Source organism: Mastigoproctus giganteus, chromosome 9 (assembly GCF_048544385.1).
Source record: "Mastigoproctus giganteus isolate SK-2022 chromosome 9, ASM4854438v1, whole genome shotgun sequence".
NCBI classification, from domain to species: Eukaryota; Metazoa; Arthropoda; class Arachnida; order Uropygi; family Thelyphonidae; genus Mastigoproctus; species Mastigoproctus giganteus.
This window is the reverse complement of record NC_143583.1, coordinates 100,118,938-100,132,204: the sequence shown is the minus strand read 5'-3', so window position 1 is coordinate 100,132,204 and position 13,267 is coordinate 100,118,938. Positions and strand designations below refer to the sequence as shown.

At 38.1% G+C, this 13,267-nt stretch overlaps 1 protein-coding gene across 1 annotated transcript in view; it reads right to left on the bottom strand.

Annotated features, from left to right (window-relative positions):
* Window positions 1-13,267, bottom strand: part of LOC150080591 (E3 ubiquitin-protein ligase RNF115-like) — a 227,649-nt gene that overhangs the window by 171,904 nt on the left and 42,478 nt on the right. The window lies entirely within an intron of this gene.

Genomic DNA, 13,267 nt, shown 5'->3' with positions numbered 1-13,267 from the left:
CCCAGGAAAGCAAAGGTTGTAGAGAAGGCGAACAGATGGAAAGATCGATAGCAGAGAAAGTACGGGTAGGCATATGGAAATAGGTGTTTATTCCCATATTTAGTAATGAAAGGCCATTATTGTCGAGAAAACGTTCAACAATACTACCTCGTTCGTTAGTTTCAGCACTACCCCACAGGGTACTATGTCCATTAAAGTGTCCAAGAAGTAAAAAAGGAGAGGGCAATTGCATAATAAGATCGTCGAGATCTACCTGGGAAATGTGTGTCCCAGGAGGCAAATATATAGAACATATTGTAAGTAAAGACCCTATTGCTAAACGAATGGCTACTGCTTCTAAGTTAGTGTTCAATTGAACTTGTGAAAAAGGGGTATGGTTGCCCACAAGGATTGCGACTGCTCCATGGGCCGGGCCATCCCCATTTCTGTCTTTACGAACAACAGCAAAATTTCGCAAGATGGGGTCATCATTTGCCTTGTTTCCTGCAAGCAAAAGCAAACAGGTTCGTATTTGCGCATTAGCATTTTGACATCCTCCATATTTCTTCGGAATCCACGACAATTCCATTGCAGTAATTTAGCCATTATTACTTGGAATTAGTGGAACCGTTGACTGGCTTCCGAAGTGATGCGGGTTTTGATTGGCCTGCTTTGGGTTTTATTCTGCCTTTGGGAAATTGAGGGCACCCAATATCCATTTCTTCCTCCGGTTGAAGATCCAGAATAGATTCTTCCACACTTTCAGCTTCTTCATTTACCTCCATTTCCTCCTGTACCTCACTAATAACAGGCGGGGTTTTAGTTGGAGGTGATTTTCCTTTAGGTGCTACTTCCTTGGGTGGTATTGAAATGGGAGTAGCGACTGCTTTATCTTGATGTGCTTGTGTCAACAAGTATCTAGCTTGGGGTGCAAAAGAATCACGTGGCAGTATTGAAATATCAGTTTGTGTCGAATTTGAAACCTTCCTTAAAACTGCTTGTGCATAAGATTTTCCACTGTTTACTGGTGTTACCTGTTTCTTTGCTTCCACATATGGGATGTTCTGTTCCGTCTTGATTTTTTGAATTTGTTTTTCGTCTTTGGCATGCTCTTGAATATGCAGGGTGTTCACTGCCACAATTCAAGCATGCGGTTTCGAGGCAGAACATTCCTTTGTGTCATGTTCTTTTGCTCCACAGTGGGCACAAGCAGGTGATCCACGACATGACATCTGAGAGTGGCCATATTTTTGGCATCTGAAGCATCACAACGTGTTTGGAATGTACAGCCTTACAGGACAGTTCAGATAACCAGCCTTGATGAAAGTAGGCGGTTTAGGTGTGTTAAATGTAAGGATAAGAACCATAGTTGGGACTAGTTTTCCCTCCTTATGTATAAATATCCTCTTAACGGCTGTTACTCCTCGATCTCTCAGTTCGGTGCATATCTCCTCTTCAGATGTTTCAAGGAGATCCCACTCAGCAATTACGCAACGCGATGTATTCACTGTCCTGTGTGGTAATGTCTTAATTGGAATGCCCCCAAGAGATGTTGCTTGGAGAAGCAATTCTGAATGTTGCACTGAGGGAGTTTCTACTAAAAGGTCACCCGATCTAAGTCGTTTTATCGACTTCGGGGACCCTGTCAGCCCTTCAAGACCCTTCTGAATGAAGAAGGGTGACATTTTACCTATTTCCTTTTCACCGGTAGAATGTATGATAAGGAATCGAGGTACAGGAGGTAGTGCAGCTTCTGTTCGGTGTTTCTTTTTTGATGATATATTATCTTCATCAATTTCAGGTAGGGACCTCGTAGAGGCCCCAGAGGGGTTTTAAAGATTTAAATTACTCATAAGAGTAAAGAGAAAGTGTCTGATGCCTAAGTACCTCACCCACCAGGGAGCCCAACGAGGGGACGCCCACTCGTGAACTAGCAGGTACTGCGTACACGAATGGGATGCCCAGTTCGCTTAGGAGCACCATACCCAGGTTACCAATAAGTCTTTATCCCGTCCCAGGACCAATGGGAGGGAGACTTATTGGAACGGAGTTGACCCTAGCAGTAAAAAACCACCCGCTGATTGATCCCAGTCAGGCCGGTCCGGGACCTCCCGTCTTGTCGAAGCAGGGGCCAAAGTGGTGTATTAAGGCTGGGCCCCTCAACCACCAGGATCCCCCTTTCCGAAATCCATGGGTCGCAGTGCACGGCTGCACACGCCAGATTCCATGATGTAACCCTGGAACCAAGGTATGGGCGTTAGATCCCAGTGATGCTAATCTGGAAAACCAGCAGCATCACTGGGAGGTCCCCTCACCACGTACAGGTGCCCACGTCGAGGAGCAAGTTTTGCATCTAGACATCTCAGTTATTGGCTAATAACACCACATGTTACCTTTGTATAACACATAATACAAAGGTTGGCTAATGACAGTAATGAAAGTGTGCTGCTGCAAAATTAGGTAGATGAGCTAAGAAATGGCAACTGAAGTTTAACATTGACAAATGCAAGGTATTGCATATGGGTAGCAGTAATTCCGGAGTAATATATCAACTGTGCAGTACCAGGGTAGTGGAAAAATGAAAATGACCTGGGGATAATTCTGCAATCTGAAGAAGTGCAGACAGGTTACCAAAACAGCTTATGGGGTTTTGTCAATGATATATAGGAATTTTGCTAGCAGGGATAACATTAGCATAACATCAGCAGGGATAACATATAACATGGCATATGATATAAGAAAGCAAGCTTATACAGCATCAGCCAAAAAAAAAAAAAAAAAAAGATTCCCATTTCACCCATCCATTCACTCCAAATGTTTGTCTAGATCTACCTTGAATTTACTTAAGCTGTCCACTTCTACAACAACAGATGGAAGTTTGTTCCAGAAATCAACCACCTGCTGGCTAAAGGCAAATTTCTGCACATCTATTCTACAACTGTCTTTCCTCAATTTGAATTTGTCCCCTCATGCAATTAATCTGGGCAAGAGGAAGAATCCCATCAGCACTGAGCTTGCTCAAACCATTCAAGGCCTTATACACCTCAATCAGATCACCTTGCAGGTGCCTAGTCTCCAGACACTACAATTTGCAAAACTTAAGCCTTTCTTCATAAGTGCAACCCTTTGTTCCATTCACTAATCTTGTTCTAAAATGAGGCCTCTAGACCTGTATACAGTACTCAAGGTGTGGCTTGACCATTGCCTTATACAAGAGGATAATCATCTCCTTAGCTCTGCTAGAAGGAGGTGATTATACCATTGTATAAGGCAATGGTTAGGCAACATCTTGTTGATGTTGCCTAACCATTGAGGGGCACCAAGATTGGTGAGTGAAACAAAGGCTTCAGTTCTGCAAATTGCAATGTCTGGAGACTAGGCACCAGCAAAGTTATCTGATTGAGGTATTTAAGGCTTTGAATGGCTTGAGGAAGCCAATGCTGATGGAATTCTTCCTCTTGCTTAGACTACACATATCGGGTGGAATAAATTCAAACTGAGGAAGGATGGTTGCAGAATAGATGTTCAAAAGTTTGTTTCCAGCCAATGGGTGGTTGGTTGCTGGAACTAGCTCACTAGACAAGCTATTGGAGGGGTTGGATAGGTGAAACAGGACTTTTTTTTTTTTTTTTTTTTGGGTGATACTGTATAAGCTTGCTTTTCTTGCATCATTTGCCACTATTAATACCAAATACTAATCACTGCTGATAGACGGATCAAGAATATTGCTCTTGCTTTTTGCCATTCAATAAATCTACAAAGGTCTTGCTAGCATTTAAGTGACCAACCCACAAGTTCCAGTCAATCTCTGGAAGGTTAAAATCCTCCATTATAAGACATTCTGATTTACTGGCTCACTCTATTTCTCTGTACAGCTGTTCGCTGCACTTACACAGCCATTAGGCCTGTAACACACTCCTACTATCATTTTTGTTCTTCCAGTGCTCATGCCACACAAAACTGACTCAACCTTGCACTGGCAACCCATGTCAACTGGATTCACCACCTTAGATTTTGTGTGCTTCTTAGCTAAGAGCATACATAACCCCCACCATCCTGTCTGTCCTTAACTGTTAAAATTTGGATACCAACAAGTGAAGATGCATATTAGGAGGCTCCATATCATTGTAAATAACAGTAGGAGACCATCAACAACTGTCCAACTTGCTACTATCGATTCCACAGCTTTGGTTAAAATATGATGGACTTGGAGATCATTAAATGCAGCAAGGTAAGTGTATCCAAGCAAGAGCTATTTTATTTCTTTTTGTTGAGTTTTTTTCTTGAATTTGAGTGTTTCAAACAGCTACATGGTAACATGGGCCTGGCTCATAATCGCTGCCATTGTTACAACATAGTTTTTCTTTGTTGCAAAGTTTAGCAGCCGTGCTCATTATCTTGCTAAAACTCAATGAAAGAGGAGAGACATCCTCGTAGATTTTTGTAAAACTGAGTGTTCAATAATGCAGAGCTATTTATTTAGATAAGATTTATATAGTTTTTGATAACGAAACATACGATTCATAACCACCAGACATTTCCAACCCCCCTCCCCATCATGTGCTTGCTTTATCTGTGATAACTTGGTAAAAAATATGAATCTTTTTGTGAATTAAATTTTGTTAGAGACTATGCTTCCCAATTTATATGCTATTATGTCACAAAAATCACTGAATAACAAGTTGCAGGACAAAAAAAAAAAAAAAAAAGAATGAAAAATAAGGAAAAAATTGCATCAGAATCTGAGGACAAGGAACAGGATTTAGACACTACAGTTCACATTTTTGGAACTAAACTGGATGAAATTGCACACCAGATTTTTTTGTGAGAATGACGACACAAGGTCTGGACCTGGACTCCAGCAAAAGAAATAGAATTAAAATCAGATCACTGACTGCATCCCCAACAAACACACACAAATAGACAAAGGGAAAGAAATAGACCAAGTACCAAAAGGTTTCTCCCGCTGGTGGCAATGGTTAGTCCAAAGCCATCAAAAGTGGTATGCCCCTGGACTTTTCACATTTATACTGACAAGTCACAGATCCCTAAAGGTGAAAGTAACTTCCCTAGGGCTGATTGATGATCCAAACTGTACCTATGGCAAGAATGAAGACTTCATAGAGAATTACACATTCTCTATGAATGTACAATTTATGATATTATAAAGTGGAGAATGGAAAGGACTTGGGGGTAATTGTGCAGGCGGATACGAAGTTCTCTGAGCAGTGCAGACGGGCTGCAAGAGTAGTTCATGGTGTGTTATCAATGATATACAGGAATTTTTCTAGCAGGAATAGGGAGGTGATTATTCCCTTGTATAAGGCAATGGTCAGGCCGCACCTTGAGTACTGTGTACAGGTCTGGGGGCCTCATTTCAAGAAGAATGTAGAGCTGCTGGAACGAGTACAGAGAAGGGCAACAAGGTTAGTGAACGGAACGAAGGGTTGCTCTTACGAAGAAAGGGCTTAAGTTTTGCAAATTACAGTGTCTGGAGACTAGGCACTGGTGAGGTAATCTGAAAGGTGTACAAAGCCTTGAATGGTTTGAGCATGCTCAATGCTGATGGGATACTGCCTCTTGCTCAGAATAAACACCTGAGAGGGCATAAATTCAAACTGAGGAAAGACAGATGTAGGATAGATGTGTGGAAATTTGCCTTTAGCCAGTGGGTAGTTGGTTGGTGGAACAGACTTCCATCCATTGTTGTGGAAGTTGATAGCCTAAATAAATTTAAGGCTCAGCTGGACAGGTATTTCGAACGAACGGAGGGGTGAAGTGGAAGGGTGTTTTTTTTTTTTTTTTTGGCTGATGCTGCATAAGCTTGCTTTCTTGCATCATATGCCTCTACTAATGCTAATATTATTATTATTAGCCATATGGTGCAAGAAAGCCTGAAGCTTATGCTGCACAAGGCAAAAAAAAAAAAAAAAAAGTAACCCTGAGAGAGAGAGAAATATAAGGGAATCACCAAGAAAGAGAAGAATGATGATATCCAGCTCAGGACCCTGGGTGTGCCAAGCCAATACTCACCAGATGTGAGCCCCTGGGGCTAAATATAACCCTAGAATTCAGTTGATAGCAGAAATTGGCCCCCTCACCAAGGTACAATAACAGAAAAGGACAAATATAAAGTTTTCACAAATTTCACACAAAAGATATTCGAAATGCCAATAAATATCCAAAGGACAATCCAGCAAAAAGCAATAGCTAAAATGCCCAGATAATGACATTTAAAAACTGATAGGGTGGCTGTACCCAGCACCCTGACAGACACCAGATTTTGACTAAACCGGATTGACTGGGGTTCCCCCCCAAGACTTACCCTGCCTTGTATAGGGTAAGTAAAACCCTTTTACCATAACTTCTACTTTTGATAATTGAGAGCTATTAAATGCTCAATAATTCCTATATTCTATTATATTATAAATCAACAGGGATTACCTTTATTTTAGATATAGAAGCTTCTTTTCCAACTCTCCTAGTCCAACTCGCTAATAATTCTTGAGGATGGCAATATCTATTTTGTAAAGCAGGTGGGACATCTTTCCCACTGTCAGAACCGTAGTGTTCAGACCGTGCAGTCTTAACAATGAGCGCTCATGGCTGCTGTCTACAAACACCATACTTCTGGCAGCATGGAAACCATTACTTGGATTGGCATAAAATTAGATTTTGAGGTCTAAACTGTTTAATAAATATGGACCGATTATTTCTTTCAGTCCTATAGCTGGACTTTAGAGTTTAATTTAGGGGTCTAATAAAATTGGATATGGGGGGGGGTTATTCTCTACAATAGATATGTAGAGAATAACCCCCTCCCATATCCAATAGATATGTAGAGAATAACCCCCCCCCCATATCCAATTTTATTAGACCCCTAAATTAAACTCTAAAGTCCAGCTATAGGACTGAAAGAAATAATCGGTCCATATTTATTAAACAGTTTACACCTCAAAATCTAATTTTATGCCAATCCAAGTAATGGTTTCCATGGTGCCAGAAGTATGGTGTTTGTAGACAGCAGTCATGAGCGCTCATTGTTGAGACCGCACGGTCTGAACACTACGGTTCTGACAGTGGGGAAGATGTCCCACCTGCTTTACAAAATAGATATCACCATCCTCAAGAATTATTAGCGAGTTGGACTAGAAGAGTTGGAAAAGAAGCTTCCTATATATAAAATAAAGGTAATCCCTGTTGATTTATAACATAACTTCTACATACCTTAATAGGTATATAGAATTCTTCTAAAGAATTCTACATACCTATTAAGAAAACATAAAGGAGAGGGAGATGTACAGGTAGCCACAGCAACAACTTAGCTGAAAGACATTAGTAAGTTAGGGGATGCAATGCAGAATGAAAGAAGGATGAATGAAATAAATAAATGAAAGAATGTGAGAGAGTGAATGAATGTGCTGGGCACTGAATGAATGTGACTGAGCGAAATTAATTTTTGTGAAAGGCTGAAAATGTGAAGTTATGGTAAAAGAGAGTGACCCAGCAGGCAAGCAAGAAAGAAAGAGAGAGAGAGAGAGAGAGAGAGAATGAAAGTGATTTTAGTAAAAGAGAGTAAATGAAGGCATGAATGAGACTGGGAACATGAAATACACATTACTTTAGTAGAGATGATTAAAGAATCATCTGTACAAATGTAACAATGAATGGAAGTATGAGATTGAGTATGAGCGTGTGTGCTTGAGCGAGTATGAGCATGTGTGATTGAGTGAATGAGTGTAAATGCATATAAATTATGAGGAGATGCAGAAGCCTATGGCAGATATAAGCTAGTCTGCAATTACGTCACAAAGGAGGTTAAGCAAGCAAAGGCAGATTACAAGAAATCCTTGGCAAAGGATGCAAAGAAAAACATTTTTTCATAGGTACTCCATAATTCAAGTGTATTCGCCATCACTCTGCGATCCACCCAATTAATAGATGCCTTATAGCACCTTAAACTGTCAAAGTCCCCTCTTCTGAAATTAAAACCAGTGCCTTTACCTTTAACTACTGCAATATCTTTCTTCACCTTCCAACCGAAAACTATGTAATTACTACATACCAATTGTTCTTGTATTTTAAGCCTTGTGATGTCTTCTAATTCGTGAGTAATGAAGAGGTCAAAAATATTCTCAACCCTAGTATTATCTCTGACATGATAATACAAATAATAATCATCTAGTTTGTTTAGAAAAATTTTTCCACAAGGTGAGTTTCCTTCCATTATTCCAACCAATCTTGGGCGGATTGAATTTGCCCATAAGACATTCGCACTTGCTTGCTCATTCCATTTGCATGTAAATACTCTCATCATACTCTTCATAATCTTCTGGTCTATAGATTACTCCCACATTCATTATACCTTTGCTGCCAACTAACTCACTCTAAACAGATTCTATGCTAGCAAATATAAATTCAGACTCAGCAAATGCTCTTGTGCTCAGGCTTCTTTTGATAAGAAGCAATTCATGGCATACACCAAGTAATTTGAAGGAGGCAGCAAGTGAGTGCACTGAACCATTAAGATTAATTATGAGGGCATCTCTAGATTTGGGAGAAACTCTCTTTGACAGAAGTGCCTATTTTTCACCGATAGATTAAGACAGTTCTAAAAGTGAAGTTGATAACAAATGACTGGTCAGTGTGACTTCATTGGTGAGAAAATCATGGAGGCAATGATCAAGAGTGCAATATTGAGTCATTTAGACAGAAACAATTCTGAGGGAACAACAGCACAGTTCTGTGCTGTGTTTCCCTTAACATTTAAGATTTTTACTGTTAAATTATTCCATGACTAGGACATTTAAATTCAAATTATGAAGGAAAGGATTTAGACAGAATTGTAGGAAGTTTTCTCTTAGTCAGCAAACTGTTAACTACTACAATAAGTTTCCTTGCCTCTATAGGTGGTTGAATCTGACAGTGCAGGAAATTTCATAGGTTCACTGAGGAGAGAATAACATAGTTTATTTTATTGAAGTGAAACTTCTTTAGGAGTGCTCCATGCAGTTTTCAGATGGGAGCCAAAACTATATTTTGGTAACGGAATGTCCCACATCTCTGAGGCTCCATGCAGCTTTGTGACCTGCGGCATTCATACAGTCAATATAGAATCCTCGGTCAAACGATAAATGTTCGCCTAAAAAAGTTTCACTTAACTATGCATGCTCAGCGCGCGCACACACACAATTTTTTTTTTTTTTTGGCTAGTGCATAAAAGATTGGAGCTTCCTTGAACTATATGGATAATACTAATACTCTAACTGAGTCTTCTTGTAGCAACAAAGATTGCAAAAACCAATCTTTGCCACAAGAAAACTGGGTTTGAATACTCATCTAAAAGTCTACCCTACTGTCTAACCCACATCTTTGTACTCTTTTCACTATCTTGACCTTCCCAAGAACAATCTTAGTTTTTCTGCTTTATCAAATGGAATTCCCATTAACTCTCTTATCTTGGAAGAAAACTAATATCAATAAATATTTATTTCCAAATAAAATAAATGATTGGATGGCAATATCCTGAATTCATGTTGCTGCTAGTCAGAAGTCTCAAAATACAAGCCGAAGCACTACCCTCTCCATCAACAAATTAGTAAAGGTAAACTTATCTGTCAATTACAGTTATTAAAAGCCAATAAGCAACAAATATGGAGACAACTTGTGGGATGATGAACTATTCAGGAATACAACACTGCCAACTTACTAGCAAACTTTACTGTAAGTGTTTATTGAAAAAAAAAAAAAAAAAAGTAACTGCATTAGCTGCAAAAAATAATTGTGTCGATCCAAACGAATGAAATAAAAGAAACAAAAAAATTTGTTACTCTATGAGCTTAGTCACAAATTTGGAAACCATAGCATATTTACTTATGGCAGTCAAAAGTCTTCTGAATGTAAAACAGAGAATTGGTGGATTGTAAGCTGTCTATGATTACATTTACATTATATAACTTAAATATAATTGTATTCGGAGAACCATACTATCATCCAAAACTAATGATTTTTTACTGCCCTCTTGAAACCAAGAATAAAATGTTAGTTTCATGAAGGGAGGGAAAAAAGTTCTATGTATTGGCTATTTGAAAAGCCATTCAACATCAGCTTTTAAGAGAATAAATCATTAAATTCAGTAGGTTAATAATTGAAAAAAAAAAAAAAAAAACACACATCTGCATATTGAAAATTTTGAAAAAATATAAAATAAAAATCAGAAGAAAACTAAACTTATCAAAAACTTGGAAGACAGGCCCGAAAGCAGAAAAGTTCAAAGGTATAATTACCATTACTTGAATGATGATGATAATCTCTCAAAGCACCTCCCCATTGTGCCCATGCAGTCAGAGAGAACATCAGGGGAATATGTGCAGAATATCATAGTAAAATTGATTAGCTATTATGAACTCAACCCTCAATTACTTTCTATAGAAATATCTGAAATCAGCTGTTTCCCAAAACAGTCGTCAATCAACCAAGTGAAAGAAAATGAGTAAGAAAAATGAGTGGTAGAGTAAGAAAATTTAAATTTCGCCCTCTTTCCATGGAGACTAAAAAGTTCTTCCATATTCGACATTTCTGAGTAGCATATGTTTAAAATTTCTTTCAATTCCTCATTGTCAATGATATCATTATTTTCCTTATTTAATTTAAAATTAATCTGCTGCATTAAAACCAATCCTTTAGGGATAAAGCAATGCAGTTTAATAACTTGTCAAGAGGTAATTTCTTAAATTATTGCATTCTTGCTTTCGATTTTGATTCCTTCAAATTCTTTCAACTTCGACATGCTCTTAATTTTAACTTCATAATTCCTTCAGAATTTTTCAAATTAACAATAGCATTGACAGTTCAAATAATTAATTTATCTGCTTTTACTATATTGATGCTGCGACTTTGTATAGCTTCTGAAAGGTAAGAGAGTTCCTGCATTGAGCGCTAAATTGTTAAGAAATTCCAGATTTAAAAGTTGGTTTAATAATCCCGAATATTTAACTTCTGATTTAAAACGTTTGCATAAAGCAAGATAATTCCTCCAAAGCGCAATTGTCATCCGCAAGCTACAAGCTGCTCATCGTGGCCCGAACACATGACTGATCATTATAGTTTCCACATCAAGTTCTTTAGCAATCATCCTTAACTCATGCTGGTTTTTTGGAGATTGGTAATATAGGGTATAGTTTTTTTTTTTTTTTTTTTTTAATTATTACTGCATGCATGCAATTATATTTTGAAACATTTTCTTCACAGTGAAGGCCTCGATGCAGTTTCAAAACCTGCCGACATTTCATTTTTGGAAAGTTTATTTAATATCTTAGTTGCCTTAATTATCCCCCCCCCCAACATCACTACTGTCACTAGTTCTTTGAATACTATCCAAAATGTCAGAATCACTCAGATATTCAGTAACTGTGACCATGTAAACATAGACAGGAGAAATTTACTGAAAGGCGTGGATCACTCACTTCTCAGAAAAACAGATAACTGCTTGCCGGAGTAAAGGGGAACTACAACACAGATGGCCAGAGGCTATTATCCGTGTCAGGAATACACCTTAATCTTCTGACTGGCTATGGAAAGCATATTGACTAGCACGACTAATAATGCATAGGTTTTACAGGCACCACTAATGATGCAGAAAGGTAATCAGTGGCGGCTCGTGACTCTGATATATGGGGGTGCAGCTTCTTAAAGTTACATTAAATTGCCTTGGTTATAAGACATGTAGACAGATAGTAATAATAATAAGCAAGTTAAAAATACTACAAAACATTAACTGGATAGTCACCATTAACAGACTTGAGGTATCTTGAAATTTTATTTAAAAATAAAATAAATTCTTCAATTTTTATTTGTTGAAAATAGATTAACAACTTTTTCATTCTCAAGTTTGGTGCACTGTTGATCAAGCTTTTCTCTATTGAAAGCATTGCTTCAGCATTTAGCCTTTCCTGATTCAGTATTCCTTAAAAATGTTTTTATTCGTTTTAATGTCAAATGGCAGCGTTCGAGCTCTGAAGTAGTCATAGGAATGGCCAAAAGCATTTTTGATTTCTGTAAGTTCGACCAAGAACTTTGACTAGATTATTTTCTGAGATAAATTTCAGCAAGTCAATTTGTAATAATTGTGTAGATCATGTCTGCTATAGAAAACTTTTAATTTCATAGGAAGTTTTTCTCTTTCAATCATGGGATATGTGCCTCAGTAGTCACCCTTTTATTTGCTTTGTAACCTCTAAAAAATGCATATTGGCAACCCACTGACCAGGCATTGACTCAACCACTGGAAGCAAAATGTGGAACTGTCTAGCACACAGTCCCGTCTACGATTAAACTTCAAAGTTGAAAACTATTTTGTGTTTTTATTCATTTATTATTGAAATGATTATTGGAAATAGTTGTTTTCCCATGAACCAAAAGCCTTGGGCTATGGTTGGGCCTGGATGGCTCGGACTCTGTTTAATACTTGCATTAAATAAAGCAATTATTTTTTAATTTTTATTTTTTTTGTTTGTTGGAAATAGAGGATGAGTATACTATATGAGGGACCTGTTAATAAAAATATTCAATGCATTGCATTGTTCTTCACAAAATTACATATAACTCTGTTGACTGTATATGTAGACTTAAAAAGCTGGGGGTGCTGCAGTTCCACAGTGCCTACCAATGAGCCTCCCCTGACGGTAATCCCTTTAACCTTTAATTCACGCTAATTGCCTAACGGTCACAGTTGGGAATAATGTGTACTTTGTACACATTATTCCCATAATCTGTTCATTATATGCAAATTTTCTTTATTCTACAGAAACTATTTTAAATGTTGTAGTAGTAGTGGCATGTGATACAAAAAGCAAGTAAGCTTATGCAGCATCAACCACAAAAAAAAAAAAAAAAAAAAAAAAAAATTTACAAAACAATTCCCTCTAAATGTTTGTCCAGTTCCTCCTTAAATTTATTTAACCTATCAGCTTCCACAACGACAGATGGAAGTTTGTTCCAGCAATTAACTACCCGCTGGCTAAAGGCAAATTTCCACACATCTATTCTACATCTGTCTTTCCTCAATTTGAATTTATGTCCCCTTAGGTTTGTAATCTGAACAAGTGGAAGAATCCCATCAGAATTCAGCATACTCAACCCATTCAAGGCCCTATACACCTCAATCAGATCACCTCGCAGGTGACTAGTCACCAGCTGCTGCAATTTGCAGAACTTAAGCCTCTCTTGGTAAGAGGATCCCTTCATTCCCCTCACCAATCTTGTTGCCCTTCTCTGTACACGCTCAAGC